At 50.7% G+C, this 16,943-nt stretch overlaps 1 protein-coding gene across 1 annotated transcript in view; it reads right to left on the bottom strand.

Moving 5' to 3' along the window:
• The window catches only part of Msp300 (Muscle-specific protein 300 kDa), a 314,508-nt gene extending 305,615 nt beyond the window's left edge, over window positions 1–8,893 (bottom strand). Inside the window, exon 1 of the mRNA XM_070521946.1 lies at window positions 8,379–8,893. The gene's annotated coding sequence lies outside the window, so the exon portion shown is untranslated. The remainder of the gene's footprint in view (window positions 1–8,378) is intronic.
• Between the last annotated feature and the right edge of the window lie 8,050 nt (window positions 8,894–16,943).

Below are 16,943 nucleotides of genomic sequence, written 5' to 3'. Positions count from 1 at the left end.
AAGGCGCAACAAGGACAAAGACAAAAAGATGGCACACGCTGCGTTCGTGTGCTATACTTTCTTTGCATCTCGCATGTCCTTGTGCGCGCTGTACGTAGAAGGACACGCCGACTACAACTGCTACAGCTTGCAGAAGCGGGGACTACGTATACCGGCAAGCTTCGCGAGTGGATAGAGTAAGCGGGAACTGCCTGCACTGCTTGCGGAAAAGCGGGTGGTTATGGCTGCCTAAAAAACTACCTCGCCACTCTCGCTCTACGGAGAAGTTCGCACACGGCAAGGACGTGGCACACGTACGACAAAGCGGAGATACATGTACTGCGGTTACAGGGAAGAGCGTGTCCGCTTTGCAGGGTATATGCGACTTGGAACTACGACATGGGAGGAGGCAAGCGATGGCGTAGGTTGTGGCTACGAGGACAACTTGCCACGCTTGCAAGAAGCGACTGCAGGGCATACGATAAGACAGGCACTGTCATTTCATTTTGCGCCGACATGCCCGTAGTTCAAGACACACATTGGGGCGAACACATTCATAATAAAGCAAGGTATAACGAAATCGCAGCAGTAGAACACTCAAAGGTACACTGAAGAGAAACACTAAATCAGTTCACACTCATAAAGTATTCTTTGAAAACTCTATTGTCGTTAATTTCGCGATGTTAGAACGAATATTAGGACATAGAATGAAGGTCCAAGTTATATGTTTGCGGTGTCGCTTTCCGTGAAGTTCTCGTGCGGTGGTGGTTTTTGTGCGGTTCTCGTGCGGTGTCGGCTATCGTGCAGTGTAGGTTTCCGTGCGGTTCTCGTGCAGTGGTGGTTTTCGTCCGGTTTTTGTGCGGTTCCCGTGCGGCGGTGGTTTTTATGCGGTTTTTGTGCAGCGTAGGTTTCCGTGCGGTTCTCGTGCAGTGGTGGTATTTGTCCGGTTTTTGTGTGGTTCTCGTGCGGTTCTCGTGCGGTGTCGCTTTCCGTGCGGTTCTCGTACGGTGGTGGTTTTTGTGCGGTTTTCGCGCAGTGTCGGTTTTTGTGAGGTTCTCGTGCGGTGTCGGCTATTGTGCAGCGTAGGTTTCCGAGCGGTTCTCGTGCAGTGGTTGTTCTCGTCCGGTTTTTGTGTGGTTCTCGTGCGGTGGTGGTTTTTGTGCGGTTTTTGTGTGGTTCTCGTGCGTTTCCCGGGCGGTGTCGCTTTCCGTGCGGTTCCCGTGCGGTGGTGGTTTTTGTGCGGTTTTTGTGGAGCGTAGGTTTCCGTGCGGTTCTCGTGCAGTGGTGGTTTTCGTCCGGTTTTTGTGCGGTTCCCGTGCGGCGGTGGTTTTTGTGCGGTTTTTGTGCAGCGTAGGTTTCCGTGCGGTTCTCGTGCAGTGGTGGTTTTTGTCCGGTTTTTGTGTGGTTCTCGTGCGGTGTCGCTTTCCGTGCGGTTCTCGTACGGTGGTGGTTTTTGTGCGGTTTTCGCGCAGTGTCGGTTTTTGTGAGGTTCTCGTGCGGTGTCGGCTATTGTGCAGCGTAGGTTTCCGAGCGGTTCTCGTGCAGTGGTTGTTCTCGTCCGGTTTTTGTGTGGTTCTCGTGCGGTGGTGGTTTTTGTGCGGTTTTTGTGTGGTTCTCGTGCGTTTCCCGGGCGGTGTCGCTTTCCGTGCGGTTCCCGTGCGGTGGTGGTTTTTGTGCGGTTTTTGTGCAGCGTAGGTTTCCGTGCGGTTCTCGTGCAGTGGTGGTTTTTGTCCGGTTTTCGTGTGGTTCTCGTGCGGTTCTCGTGCGGTGTCGCTTTCCGTGCGGTTCTCGTACGATGGTGGTTTTTGTGCGGTTTTCGTGCAGTGTCGGTTTTTGTGAGGTTCTCGTGCGGTGTCGGCTATTGTGCAGCGTAGGTTTCCGAGCGGTTCTCGTGCAGTGGTTGTTCTCGTCCGGTTTTGGTGTGGTTCTCGTGCGGTGGTGGTTTTTGTGCGGTTTTTGTGTGGTTCTCGTGCGGTTCCCGGGCGGTGTCGCTTTCCGTGCGGTTCTCGTGCGGTGGTGGTTTTTGTGCGGTTTTTGTGCAGTGTAGGTTTTTGTGCGGTTCTCGTGTGGTGTCGGCTATCGTGCAGTATAGGTTTCCGTGCGGTTCTCGTGCAGTGGTGGTTTTCGTCTGGTTTCTGTGTGGTTCTCGTGCGGTAAAAAAAATTTAAATTATGGGGTTTTACGTGCCAAAACCACTTTCTGATTATGAGGCGCGCCGTAGTGGAGGACTCCGTAAATTTGGACCACCTGGGGTTCTTTAACGTGCACCTAAATCTAAGTACACGGGTGTTCTCGCATTTCGCCCCCATCGAAATGCGGCCCCCGTGGCCGGGATTCGATCCCGCGACCTCGTGCTCAGCAGCCTAACACCACTCGTGCGGTTCTCGTGCAGTGTCGGCTATCGTGAAGTGTAGGTTTCCGTGCGGTTCTCGTGCAGTGGTGGTTTTCGTGTGGTTTTCGTGTGGTTCTCGTGCGGTTCCCGGGCGGTGTCGGTTTCCGTGCGGTTCTCGTGCGGTGGTGGTTTTTGGGCGGTTCTTGCGCAGTGTCCTGTTTTCGTGCGGTTCTCGTGCGGTGTCGGCTATCGTGCAGCGTAGGTTTGCGTGCGGTTCTCGTGCAGCAGCGGTTTTCGTCCGGTTTTTGTGTGGTCGTCGTCTGGTTCTTGCGCGGTATCGGTTCTCCTGCTGCTCACGTTCGGTGTCGGATTTCGTGCAGCTCTTGTGCGATTTTGTTTTTCGTGCGGTTCTCCTGCAGTGCGGCTTTTCGTGCGGTTTTTCGTGCTGTTCTCGTGTGGTGTCGGCTTCCCTGCGAGTTTCATGCGGTGGCGGCAGCAACGTGTGGCAGCGCGGTCGATACCGAAGAGGAAGAGGCGCATTGTAGAGAGAGGAGCTGACGCAGCATACAGGAACAGATTTCGCCGGATATAAAGGAGAGCATAGAAGTAATAAGTTCTGATATAGCGTAGCGATTAATATATCTCGGGTATAGCGAGAAAACAGCATCGGCTGTGGTGAAGCGTTTGCAAAGTCTTGGGTTGATTTGACACGGCGCCAAACCTGACCATGATACCGAGATTCAGATATATGTGAGAGCTCCTTTATACAGCTTCGCTGTATTTGATGTACGAGTTTCTCAGATTGCATGCGCCTGCAAAGATTCTCTCTTCAGCTTCAGTAGCATTGATAGATGGGCTATAGTTGGTACAGGTGCATTGGTACGACTACGCTACTGACGGAGCACCACGTATAAGGAACCTATGATTGTCGCGCAGCCGTACCAGTTTCTTCTATATAATTTTTTGCCCGCACTGAAAGTGACGGTGGTGATGTAAAGACACCGCACCTTTGTGACGTCACGTTCTGCAACCTTTTTTTTTACAGTAGACGCGACGTGGTTACATAATGAAACGAAAAGTTTTATGCGCTGCGGCGAAGATGCCAGGATGCGCTGTCAGAACCGTGCAACGCGGAGCGACTCCGCGAGGATTAATTGGGGTGTCCCACATACCGAGGACCCTCTCGCGAGCCGGCGTTTCTGCAAATCCGCAGGTCCTGACAAATGTTCCCGCCGCTCCGCCCTCTCCGCCCCCTCTCAGTAAGCGACGCTAAATAAAGACGGAGTCGCCGTCCCCGAGACGCTGAGCTAATTGCGTTGTTTGCGTTCAACGCGTCGCACCAATGCGCAGGTCTTACAGATCACGTGACAGCGACGAAAGACGTGCTGATCCTGCATACGCTTCCCACACGCAAATGGGTTGCACCTGGTCGGCGCCATGGACGTTGTTTGAAAACACCAAGTATTTTACCTTGACACTAATACGCTTGTCTCGATATGTCGTCCCGTACGTGTCATCGACATTATCCTAATGCCAAGACGAGAGGAAAATTTGCTGATGTCGCTGTCGCAAATGACCTGTATGATTTGACTATAAAATAATTTGCACCTTTAAAGTGAATAAGAGTGTGAATCGATCCAAAGATCACACCCTTACACCATTTTGGGGTGTAAGGGTGTAATTTTACAGTGTAATTATACAGTGTAGTTATCTTATAGTGCATGAAGGTGCTGGTCACGAAAAAATGGACAATAGCGCTTTACAACAGAAAATGGCAACCAAACATCTCTCTCTCTCTTTCTCTCTCTCTCTGAATTTCATGTCCCGGTGAGGAAACCTCGGCGTAGGTGTACGTCAGCGTGAGACCGCGAATTTCGAAGCGCTCCTCTCACTTTCGGGACCGTTTCGACAGCAGGAAAGAGTAATCGAAAACTTGATTCAGGTTTCAATCCTAAGTTCCTTTGGAAAGCAACGCTGTCCATGTTTACCGTCAACTTCCGCTTGTCGGGACTTCACGCTTTATTAAGCTACGCGACGCGTTGCCGCCGCAGGCGCAGCGAGAAGCACGCTATCATCATTATCATCATCAGCCTGATTACGTCCACTGCAGAATAAAGGCCTCTCCCATACTTCTCCTACAATGCCGGTCATGTACTAATTGTGGCCATGTCGTCCCTACAAACTTCTTAATCTCATCCGCCCAACCAACTTCCTGCCGCCCCCTGCTACGCTCCCCTTCCCTTGGAATCCAGTCCGTAACCCTTAATGACCATCGGTTATCTTCCCTCCTCATTGCATGTCCTGCCCATGCCCCCCCCCCCCCCCATTTCTTTTTTTTTTATTTCAACTAAGATATCAGTAACTCGGGTTTGTTCTCTCACCCAATCTGCTCTTTTCTTATCCCTTAACGTTACGCCTATCATTCTTCTTTCCATAGCTCGTTGCGTCGTCCTCAATTTGAGTAGAACCCTTTTCGTGAGCCTCCAGGTTTCTGCCCCGTACGTCAGTACTGGTAAGACACAGCTGTTATATATTTTTCTCTTGAGGGATAATGGCCGCTATACACACGCTATACACGCTATACACACGAGGGTAAATCAGTCAATCGCACGCGACCGGCCAGCAAGGCGGCGAGGAAGAGCGGGCGTTATACGACTGCGTATAACAACGACTGCGACAACAACAACGTGCTGTATAGCAGAAGAATCGGAACTGACGACCCTCGCAGATGGACCAATCGACAGCGTATACGCTGGTGATGTCACCTGCATGGCCCTGTTGGCCTCACGATGTATGGAGAACAGACCGAAAAATACCGGAAAGGAGAAGGCGATTCCTACTCATGAAATTATCGGAGGTGGCTAGTGCAAGACCATCTAGATAGCACAAGGCCTGTAAGCTCCTAATTGTGACGTCATGCTACCTGGCCCGACTGCCATAGAATCTAATGGGGATGCTTCCGAGTAAGCGACGGTGACTTTGACGTCACCGCTTTCGTCACGCCAGCCTTGGCACTGAAAATGTTGGGCCAGGTAGCGTCTAGGTGGTGTTCTATAGGTGCTACCTAGGTGGTGCTATAGGTGCTACCTAGGGCCCTTTAGTAGTTTGTTTCAGGTACGCATTATTTTAGAGTTGGTTTAATGGTAGGGCCATTTCTAGCGCCATAGCCGGGACAAAAGAACATACTAGAGAACTCAAATGTTTGTTGTTCGATCTTGCAGCATACATATATCGAAGAAACAAACAATAAACTCTTGGGTACAGTCCCTGTGTTGTATTTCGGTCAGTAGTTGCCCCCTCTCTTATTCTATCCTCTCTTCATGTCCTTTTACTCCCCTTCCCCCACCCTCTACTGGTGACCGCCGTTCAGGTGTCAGCAGACTACGCGACTGTGGTCAGCAATAACTTCTGATCCTTTCTTCACCTTTGTTTATTTTGATAAACAACCTATTAGTTCTGCAGAAATGACACATGTGGCCCATCCAACCTTGAACGAATGAATGTGTGATGTTTAAGTGGCGCAAGGGCCAGGAATGGCCAAATAGCGCAATCATCCAACCTTGTACATAGCATACGTGACACGTGTCTAGGAAATCCATTCAAGGAACTTGTCATTAATGTTAGCTGATAGTCATCGTGTCTAGTCTAGTTCCTCGTGGCCGTCCTGCGATTTGTCGAGCAAGAAAGAACTCCATTGCTTGCTGCGGCCGTGCTTTCACACCCGAGTGCCAAGGTCAAGGGCGCAAGACCCGTTGGTAACCGATTCGCGGAGCTGCCGCAACACCTCAACACACTACCGCACGCACGCACGCACGCACGCACACACACACACACACGCACACACACACACACACACACACACACACACACACACACACACACACAATAAAAAAGCTCATAGTTCCTTTTATTCCTCCTCCTCCTCCCTCCTCCTTTTTCGTATACGTAAACAGGCAACGATTACGCGCATACTGCCACGAGCTGATATTGATATTGTGACATACAAGCAACAATGGATCATGGAGGCGGCCAGGCTCACTCGAGAGCGATCAAACGAGACCTTCCCTTAAAAAAAATGGTGATGTTCTGTTGCAAAGCAACAGAACGCCTATAGAAGCCAACAGAATGTCAACAAAAACACTACGAATTTTCAATAATTACTTTTGCAACCGATACTTTTTTTTTAATTGACTGTGTGAGAGCAGCAATATGAACGATGCCTTCAGGAAAGACCTAGTTGTCAGTATGACTTGGGTTACTTAAAGGGCAATTCCGGCGATTTTTCGATTTCCACTGATCTTCATAAGAGTTTGCATATACGTTCTCTTTTGCACTCTGATTATCCGTGCCAAACTATATGGTTCCAAGTCATTTAGTTTTCCTGAAAATGAATTTTAAAGATTGGTTGCGTTCCCGACTCATGATTTTCTACAGACCACCCTGTGATTGTAAATCGCCGCTGTATAGTTTGGAAACATCTATAAAAGCTCCCTGTGTCGTGAGGAGACATCAGCTTCGCTTCCTCGGCGTTAGCATTAAGTGTACTGCATGTTTAAATAATGGTAGGGTAGGATCTGACGTCATCGACTCATAATGCCGTCACACGAATCAGCTACCCGTTTCGGTTTCGGTACCTTCATTTATTGGTTATTTAAAATTATTGATGAATTTCCAAGCAAATTGAATCACCCTACTGGTGGCAGGACTGTCAATGCCATTTGAATATGACAATATCCTAATATGGTAAAAAAAAGGAAAGCCGGAGTTTCCCTTTAACGACGCTTTGCTATGTTTCCAAAGGAGAGATGGTAACGGAGGTCGCGTCTCTCTACAGCGTTCACATCTCGCAAAGCATAGCGATTTCTTAAATTTACTGTGCACTATAACCCGCTAAGATTTGCCCCCTACACCGGAAGTCTGACCATGCTTCACTTTTTTCACATATGCTCCATCTGCCGCATATAAGGTCAATCCCCCGCGTATATATGCATATAGTACTCTCCTTTCATGCGTTCAGTGAGTGAGTGAGTAAATAAACTTTTATTGGGTCCAGCAAAACGCGATAAAACGCACTCCCTGCTAAGCCCACGACAATGTCGATCTTATCTTTTTAAATCGACCTCCTCACAACTTTTCTAGCACGACTGAAGAACGAAGCGCATACGATTGAATGATCGAAATCAAGCCTCGAAGTAAAAGCTCGCTTGCGCGTGTATTCCGCGATTCGTCTGCGCCAAGTCGGATCTGCATCGAGTCGAGGCACACACGAGTGAAAGCAGCGGTCCCGTGACCTACCGCCCAAGGGCCATCTAATGAGAGCCACCTATCTATCCATATACACATATATTTAAGACATCTTGGTGGCCTTCTCTTTATCTGAACACGGTAATCTAACCCTGCGTGACAACTAGAAGCTCTACCGAGCCGGCGACGAGAGCCCACTGAGCTACATATAATACCGGCCTTTCGTAACCCTCCCCTTCGCTTCTCTCTCCGCTTTTAGAAGCAAACAAAAATTAGAAGGGCGTATACGCACACATTCACTCACCAGCCGTATCTCCGTCGGCGGCCCATGTTTAGAGATAATTAAAAGCATGTATAGGCGAAGACGCACAAAAAAGGGGGGACGGCGCCGAACACACGCACACGCACACGCACGTATAAAAGGCCTATCTGTTTAGCGCGAACAGTCAAGCCGATGTCGGTCGATCTCTCCCAACCTGGACGCACTGCGCACGCATCAACGGCCGGTCGGGGAGAAGGGGAAAACCGGCGGCGAGTACGCGCTCTCTCCGATGGCCCGGCGTGTCCGGTTAACGGGACTACAGTGGCCTAGATTACGGGACGGCGCGAAACCGGCGATCTCCGAGACACCGGACGCCATAGAAAACACGACGGCGCGTCTGCATCGACGGGCTTTCCGAGGCCACAGCCGCGCATGCAGGTCAGGTGCGCATAACGCATCGCGTCGGAAGGAATTAAAGAGAGAGAGAAAGAGAGAGCGGGACAGAGAAGCACGAAGGCTTTGTGTGGAAGCTCTGCAAATGTCGCTGCTTCTCCTGCTTACCGTGTCCGCGCACGTCCTCTGGGCGAGCCCTTTAGTGACGGCGGCGGAGAGGGATCACTGGCTCAGCGGCTTCTCTCGCGTCTTCCAAGTCCACGGGTTCCCCCCCTTCCAACTTGCAGACGACGTCTTCCGAGGAGACAGAAGAGTACCCGAGAGAAACGCCTTCGGAAAGGTAGAAGAAGCGGAGCCCGGCCGGGTCGTATACGTGTGTTCTTCTTCGATGCGCCACAGACACGTTCTTCCTTCCAGGGGTAGCCCCGGCCGCGGGTGAGCGGTAGATCGCGTGTACTCCACGGCGGCTACTCCGTCCGGTCACTCCTTCTCGAGGTCGCGGTGCAGCTTCGAGAAGCTGCGGCGTGGCTGTCTGCTGTCCCTTGCGCGGCTATGGAGGCAGGGGCGCGCGCACTGGTTCCTTCGCCCACCGGCACTGGCCCGGGGCTGGAAAGGACCCGTAAGGGATGGGGGCGACGAAGAGGAGTGGAAGGGGTGTGGTGTGGCGGCGACGCGGGCGAGGGAGAGAAATGGATGCGGAACGCACGCACACACCCTCCGGGACCGCTGCGAGAAGCTCGAGAAAGTTCCTGTTCCCTCCGCTTCCCTCCCCCGTTCCCCCTCCCCTCCCAACCCCCCACCCGCCGAAAAACCCACACACCTAGCCGCAAGGGTCTCTTTCTTTGCTTTCACTGAGGAGCGAACGGAGGAAGATGGTTGCTGCTAATTTTGAACACCGCCGGCGCCCCGACTCCGAAAAAACGCTGGCCGCGTCTGCTGCAGTCGTCTGCTAGCGAAGCAGCAGCAGCAGAAGCAGAAGTGCGCTTTCGTAGCCGGTCCTGCCCTGCCCGCAGCCCGGCCCGACGTCGCAGGGACGGATTCACACACACGCGCGCCACTCACACGACGTCGCCTTCGCTGCGGTTCGGAGTCGCTGAGGAAGCGCTCGACTTCGACGTGTCCATGCGCCACCGCCGACCGAGTCGATCGCCTTCCGACGAGAAGAAAACGTCGGCGCTTTTCCGTTTTTCTGTCCGTTCCTTTCTTTCTTCCTCGACGGATGACGAATAAGAGGTTCGGGAAAGAACGCTGCACGGCTCTGCGACCTGCCGCTATATTCGATGCAGCAGCTGCGTCCGGAGTATAAGCGCCGGCGTGCGCGGAATGTTGGAATGACGTGTGCCTGCGTGTGCGTGTGTGTGTGTAAATAGACGCGACGCGTCAAGCAGCACCCGCGGAGAAGGCTATAGGACGTTTTATAAGAGACCGCCACCGGCGGTGAGGCCGCCCGGGGTGATACGGCGTCGTCCAGATTACGGCTTCCTTGTCGTCCTATCTTCTGCAGAATGGCAGAGCCCCCGTCACCGTTGCACGCATACACTCAAGAGTGGATTGTCCCCGTCGTCTTCTTCACCTCTCTTAGCGCGCTCCTTATCTTTGTGACCAGCAACCCGCTCTGCATGTCCGCTTCACCGTCGAGCAGCTTTCATTTAGACGCGAGGGCTTCGCGTGCCTTTTTACCGTGCCGTGCCCCGATAATGTTGACGTCTCTGACCTCCGACTCTGCCTGGACGGCTGTAACGGAATACCGACTCTCGTATTATAGCTCACCTTTCTCTGTCCCGATGGGTGCGAGGGAAGTCGATATCCGCTTACGCAGCCAGCTTAATACCGCGGATAATAAACTCGTCGGCTGGCAAACTTGTCCCGTCAGCGGAAAGCTCGTTCCCGTGACGTAAAGCACGTTTTACGAACATGCATGCGTGTTCGAGGCGATATCCTGTCTCAAATTTGCGTCGGCATCGGCGACACCACTCGTCACAGTCGTCTGAATCGCAGTGAAGTATGTCAAGACAGAAATTTAGAAATTAAATTATGGGTTTTACGTGCAAAAACCACTTTCTGATTATAAGGTACGCCGTAGTAGAGGACTCCCAAAATTTTGACCACCTGGGGTTCTTTAACGTGCACCTAAATCTAAGTACACGGGTGTTTTCGTATTTCGATCGCCCCCATCGAGATGCGGCCGCCGTGGCCGGGATTCGATCCCGCGACCTCGTGCTCAGCAGCTCAACACCATAGCCACTGAGCAACCACGGAGGGTGTCAAGAAAGAAGGAAAGCCTCGCTGCGAACGAAACAAATCTGGGCTGTTCGTAAACTGGCAAAACAGTTTCATACATTCGTGCAGGACTTGAACGACAGTATAGAACAAATGAACCGGTTCTTGACACTTCTTCTGACAGAGTGCCTGTTCGTCTCGTATAGTTCCACATGTTACGGTCCTCGTACACCCTCGTGGAGTATTCCACGTTACTTAATTGTTAATTTGCGTCAACCTCCCGAAGCTGTACAAGTTGACTGTTGAGACACCATAGGGGAGTGGGAAGAGCGCGTATTAATTTTTACCGCCTGTGGTTCGTTAACGTGTACCTGAGTCTAAGTACGCTATCCCATTTGTTTCGTTTTTTCTTCCTTTTTTTCCTTTTTTTTCCTTTTTACATTTTGTCCACGTCGAAATGCGGTCGCAGCGTTGGGGAATCGAACCGGGAGCCTCGCTGCTCAGCAGCTGAATGCCATAGCTTGACCTGCCGCCGCAGGTACTCTTGAATGAGAACGTGCAGAGTAAATGCACTCTTTTACGGAGCGCCAGTAATTTTGGAAAGGGTTAAAAATGAAGTGAAATAAGAGACTAGCGGTTGCTTCCGCAGTTGGCGAGAGATATATAAGAACCGAAATGAATGAATGAATGAATGAATGAATGAATGAATGAATGAATGAATGAATGAATGAATGAATGAATGAATGAATCCTTTATTTTAAGGAAGGGGACGGTTCTAGGCCGCTGATGGGGATGAAACATGCGTTTCTCTGTGAATCTTCAGGTATGTGCCTGTTACTTGTAAGAGTTGCAGGTGCTTGGGCTCCAAGTTCTGTGTTATATTTTCTTGCCTGCTCTCTTCTGTTATACTACATGAGTTGCTGTGCAAATACTGCGGTATAAAATACTTCGGTTACGCCATTGCTATCTCTTGTGCTGATAATAACAAAAATATAGTTGTTATTACGAAACTAACAAACGAATGTAAACGAAAAGAAAAACAACAGTGCAGTAGTTGGGCTGTGTGTGGTCCTTCCCGCCTGGTGGTCGTGTGCTTTTCGCACTGTGCAGTGTATTACGTGTTCCTGGCAAGAAAGGAAATATAAGAAAGAGGTAATTTGGCAATTTCAGCAGAAGTACACGCAGGAGTGTCGAGACATTTGTCTTCAAGCTGTTGAAACTGCCACACCCTTTTCCACGCCCACAGGGAGGCCGCTCAGAGAATGTGAATCCTGGGAAACACAAATACATATTAATTTGTAGGGCACCACCTCGTCAACGCCACGCCCACTCGGCTCCCCTCTGTCGGCCTGTGCATAGCGCTGGCATATGCGCATATAAGCGGGAGGCCAGCGCGCCTGCATACAGTTGTAAGGCCAGCTGGGCGGCATCCCGTCGTGTGCGAGTAAAACCTGTTGTGGTATTCGTGCGTTTGATCTGTCCCGCTCCAGCACACAGACTGGAAACAGAAAGCTGCGGCTTCGAATTCTATGCCAACGTTGGTCTCGAAATGTCCGACCTGACGATCATCATCATCATCATAGTCATCGTCACCATCATCATCATCATCATAATCATCAACAGCAGCCTATATTTAGGTCCGCTGCCGGGAAGAAGGGCTCTCCACGTGATCTCCAATTACCCCTCTTTTGCGCTAGCCGATTCCAACCTGCGCCTGCGATTTCCTAATTTCATCGTCCCACCTAATTTCCTGCAGTCTTCGACTGCACTTCCCTTCCCTCGGTACCCATCTTGTAACTCTAATGGTGCACCGGTTATATTTGGCCTACGCAGAGCCTGCCCAGCCCCATTTTCTTATCTTTGAATGTCAACTATAGGATATCGGCCATCCACGTTTGCTCTCTGATCCGCACCACTCTCTTCCTGTCTCTTACCAAAACACCTAACATTTTCCGTTCCATCGCTCTTTGCGTGGTCCTTAACTTGTCCTCGAGTTTTGGTCGTCGTTCCCTCCCCTAACAGGTCAAACCGTCTTCCGCCAACTCAATGGAAATTGACTTTTGAAAGAATGTTTTCTTTTGTTAGTCTGAATTGATAGCGTTCTTTAGCGTTCTCATAAAGCTTCGCTCCCGTGTAAGTAGCGAGACTACGACAGCTCTCACAGAAATGTGCCTTACGTCCGGTCAAATGGGAGATGTCAAACGCTTATTCGTGGAGTGCATAAGGGAGGAGGAAAAAAGGATGCTGTGTGGGGGCGGTGTCGACGTCAAGTAGCTCTTGAGTCAACTGACGCGTCCGTCACATTGCATAACGTGTGCACACGAGATCACGTGCACAAGAAATCACGTGCGTGTGAGAGCACGTGTATACTAGATCACGTACGTGCGAGAGCACGTGCACACGAGGTGTGCACACGAGATTACATGCAAACGAGAGCACGTGCACACGCGATCACATGCGTACGAGAGCACGTACACAGGAGATCTGCAAATGGGATCACGGCGTGTGAGAGCACGTGCACACGCGATCACGTGCGTGCAAGAGCATGTACACACGAGATGTGCACACGAGAGCACTTGCGTGCGAGCGCATGTGCACACGAGATGTGCACACTAGAGAACGTGCACACGAGATTACGTACGTGCGAGAGCACGTGCACACGAGAGCACGAGATCACGTGCGTGCGAGAGCACGTGCACACGAGATGTGCACACGAGAGCACGAGATCACGTGCGTACGAGAGCACGTGCACGCGAGATGCGCACACTATAGCACGTGCACACGAGATCACGTGCACACTAGAGCACGTGCACACGCGATCATCTGCGTGCAAGAGCACGTACAGATGAGAGCACGTGCGTGCGAGAGCACGTGCACACGAGATGTGCATACTAGAGCACATGCACACGAGATCACATACGTGCGAGAGCACGTACACACGAGATGTGCACACTAGAGCACGGGCACACGAGAGCACGTGCACACGAGATGTGCACACGTGATGTGCACACTAGGGCACGTGCACACAAGATCACGTAGATGTGCGAACTAGAGCACGTGCACACGAATTGTGCATACTAGAGCACGCGCACACGAGATCACGTGCGTGCGAGAACACGTACACACGAGATGTGTACACTCGAGCACGCGCACACGACATCATGTGCGTGCGAGAGCACGTGCGCATGATCTCGTGCGCGTGCTCTCGCACGAGATCATGCGCACGCGATCTGTGCACATCTCTCTACGTGCACACGAGATGTGCACCTTAGAGCCCGTGCACTCGAGATGTGCACACGAGAGCACGGGCACACGAGATCACGTGCGTGCGAGAGCACGTGCACACGAGATGTGCACACGTGATGTGCACACTAGAGCACGTGCACACAAGATCACGTAGATGTGCGAACTAGAGCACGTGCACACGAATTGTGCATACTAGAGCACGCGCACACGAGATCACGTGCGTGCGAGAACACGTACACACGAGATGTGTACACTCGAGCACGCGCACACGAGATCATGTGCGTGCGAGAGCACGTGCGCATGATCTCGTGCGCGTGCTCTCGCACGAGATCATGCGCACGTGATCTGTGCACATCTCTCTACGTGCACACGAGATGTGCACCTTAGAGCCCGTGCACTCGAGAGGTGCACAATAGAGCACGTGCACACGAGATCACGTGCGTGCGAGAGCACGTACATACGAGATCTGCAAATGAAATCACGTCCGTGTGAGAGCACGTGCACAGGAGGTGTGCACATGAGATTTCGTGCAAATGAGAGCACGTGCACACGCGATCACATGCGTACAAGAGCACGTACACACGATATCTGCAAATGAGATCACGTGCATGTGAGAGCACATGCACACGAGAACACGTGCACACGAGATCACGTGCGTGCAAGAGCACGCGTACACGCGATCACGTGCGTGCGAGAGCACGTGCACGCGCACCAGTTTTCATTTCATCACAGACGCTGAAATGCAACGAGCAAATGACGGTCAACGTTACTAATCTCTGGCGTCGTACTTCTCTTTACAGGCCCCTCTTCTCAGCCTGCTTACTTCGACAAACACGTAAAGTCACGTCTGTGCTCGTGATGTGAACAATGCGTGTCTCACACGCGCATTCGCACACGAACTGCTGTTTGCTATTCGGCATAGCTTGTGAACTGTGTAGTCCATAAACGGTCCATGACACGCGTTGCATATGATATTGCACGACATGACAGTCATGACCTGTGCTGTGCACGAAAACATAAGCATTGCCAGAGATTGCACTTTGGAGAGGGTGTCAATAAAGGCAACTGAAAGCGCTGCACACTGAATTTTGTAACATCTAATTAATCGTTTCACGAAAACTTCAGTTCAAATAGATTCCAACATTTGCGTTGGAGTCGCGTAACTGCTTTACGGTTTTATTTTGTTTTGTTTGTTTTGTGAGCAACATCATCATATATACAGACTTCTACACGTCGTCGACAAATCTTGTTCTACATTGTCACGACAGCGTTTATGACGCCAGGTTGCGACGTTCTGGCACAAACCATAGTATCAAATTTTCTTAAATCCTGCAAGTGCTTCCCAACCTTCGTAATTGCTAAGTGTCATCCCTTTACGTGCGAGAGGCCTGTGGTAGAGTTTCTGAAACTTCTAAACTACGTATCAGTGCTCCTTTATATATACGGGTCACCATAATTAAAGAGACCGGCGACGTTTACCAGGTAATACTAAACGCATAACCTGCTTAATCGCACCACTCCCGACGCAGCCAGGCCCCACGCAGTTTGGCCTCTGGCGTCTTTATTGACAACGAAATAAAGAGAGGAGAAACAAACTTCTTTAAAAAAATGAAGCGCCACCGCATAATTTCACCAAGAGACACTGCAGCCATGGTCCGTCCCAGATTTCCCGTGTGTCGAGCGGCTATATTTTCCCCGGTCAGAGAAGGAGCGGGGAGAGAGAGAGAGAGAATCGCCGCGTCCGCTGTTTACGGTTCACGCGGTCCAGCCCGACATTTTGCTCCTGGCTCCACGCTTCCCCCAACCGTGTCTAGTTTATATATATCATTTTTTTCAGACCCGCTGGGTGCATGGCTCAGAGGCTCTCGCGTTCTGTTCGTGAGCACGCGAGGTTGCGGGTTCGGTTCCGACGGTATCAAAATGCAAGAACCCTCGTGCAGTTAGATTAGTTTTGACCACCTCCGGATTAGTTTTTTACCACCAGGGGTGTCTGACTATTTCACTAAAACTAACGCTCTACAAAATTTCGGTTAGGATTCAAGCTAGAGTATACGCCTCGCCTCCCCCATCACCAATGCTCCATTGCTAAACCCGAGGCCATCCAGATCCGTTCATATCGCTTAGTTTCTTTCCAGTTATTCCGGTACTTCCAGCGTTTCTACAATGAAGTTATTCTTTTGATCTTCCTGATCTCTCCAGCAGAAGTACAATATTGCACGTCTCGAATCTTTTTCATGAAAATCTTTTTTTTTTCGCTAACCACTATCTCAAGAACGCTCATCTTACTGCGCTGTCCTACGTCTCGTCACTTGTCGATCATCGTTTTCAAATGTTCACGTGTCAGGCTGCCTGCACCAACTTGTACTTTCGTGCATTCGTGGCATAAAACGTCAGCGGAATGGGAGCACCTCTCCCGCCTCCATCGCCAGCAACACGGATCAATCGGCGTTCGAGACTTGCGTCCGCAACAACGTACCACGACTGTACCACTCCTCTCTATAACGTAACGACATCAATATCATTCCAAATAAATAAATAAACCTGCTACAGACAATTCCTATTCTCAGTTTGTGAAAATTAAAGAAAAGAACCGGGCATATATAAAGTCGAGGTACCCACCGTAAAAGCTAGTGCGGAGGTAACGTAAGTTAGCAGAATGTCGAAAGGAAGGTACGAGAAACACTTTTGCAAAGGTCAGAGCAGCTTGCAGTGTAGAAGAGGAAAACGTGTTTATTTCAGTTTGAGGCAAGGAAAAGACGGGGACGTGTATTGCACCATGCCTTGGCAGACATGACGAAACACTCCAAGTGCGTTTTTTTTTTACTTGCTGGTTTTCACACGTTTGCCGCTGCTCGGCTCTGTAGAAGTAAAAAGAAAAGCAGGCAAGTAGCCAGAAAGGAGAAAGAAAGTTTGAGTAAAAGGAAGGAAGCGGGGGGTTGGGGGGGTGATATCGTGGTAGTAGCAGTGGAAGGAGGATAAAAATGTAGCACTTTGGGATGAACTGTTGGCATGCCTCATAATCCGAGGACTTGTGTCGTGAGCGATGATTGCTGTGTGGCGAAGCGTGGCGTTTTGACTGTTTGCAATTTACTCCGGAAGAAAGAAAACGTAGGAGCTGAAAGTTAGTGCAATTCCTTTTGTCTCGTTCCCTCTTCGCTTTCCTGCCTGACTCTGTCCTCACAAAGTGACGATGTGACTCGCATTCACTGTGTGAATATGTGCAAGCCAAACGTGACTATATACTGTTCTGCGATCGTTGAGGAATTA

The sequence above is a fragment of the Dermacentor albipictus genome, chromosome 7 (genome assembly GCF_038994185.2).
Source record: "Dermacentor albipictus isolate Rhodes 1998 colony chromosome 7, USDA_Dalb.pri_finalv2, whole genome shotgun sequence".
Lineage (NCBI taxonomy): Eukaryota > Metazoa > Arthropoda > Arachnida > Ixodida > Ixodidae > Dermacentor > Dermacentor albipictus.
Note: the sequence above shows the minus strand (reverse complement) of the source record. Positions and strands in the feature narration are given on the sequence as shown.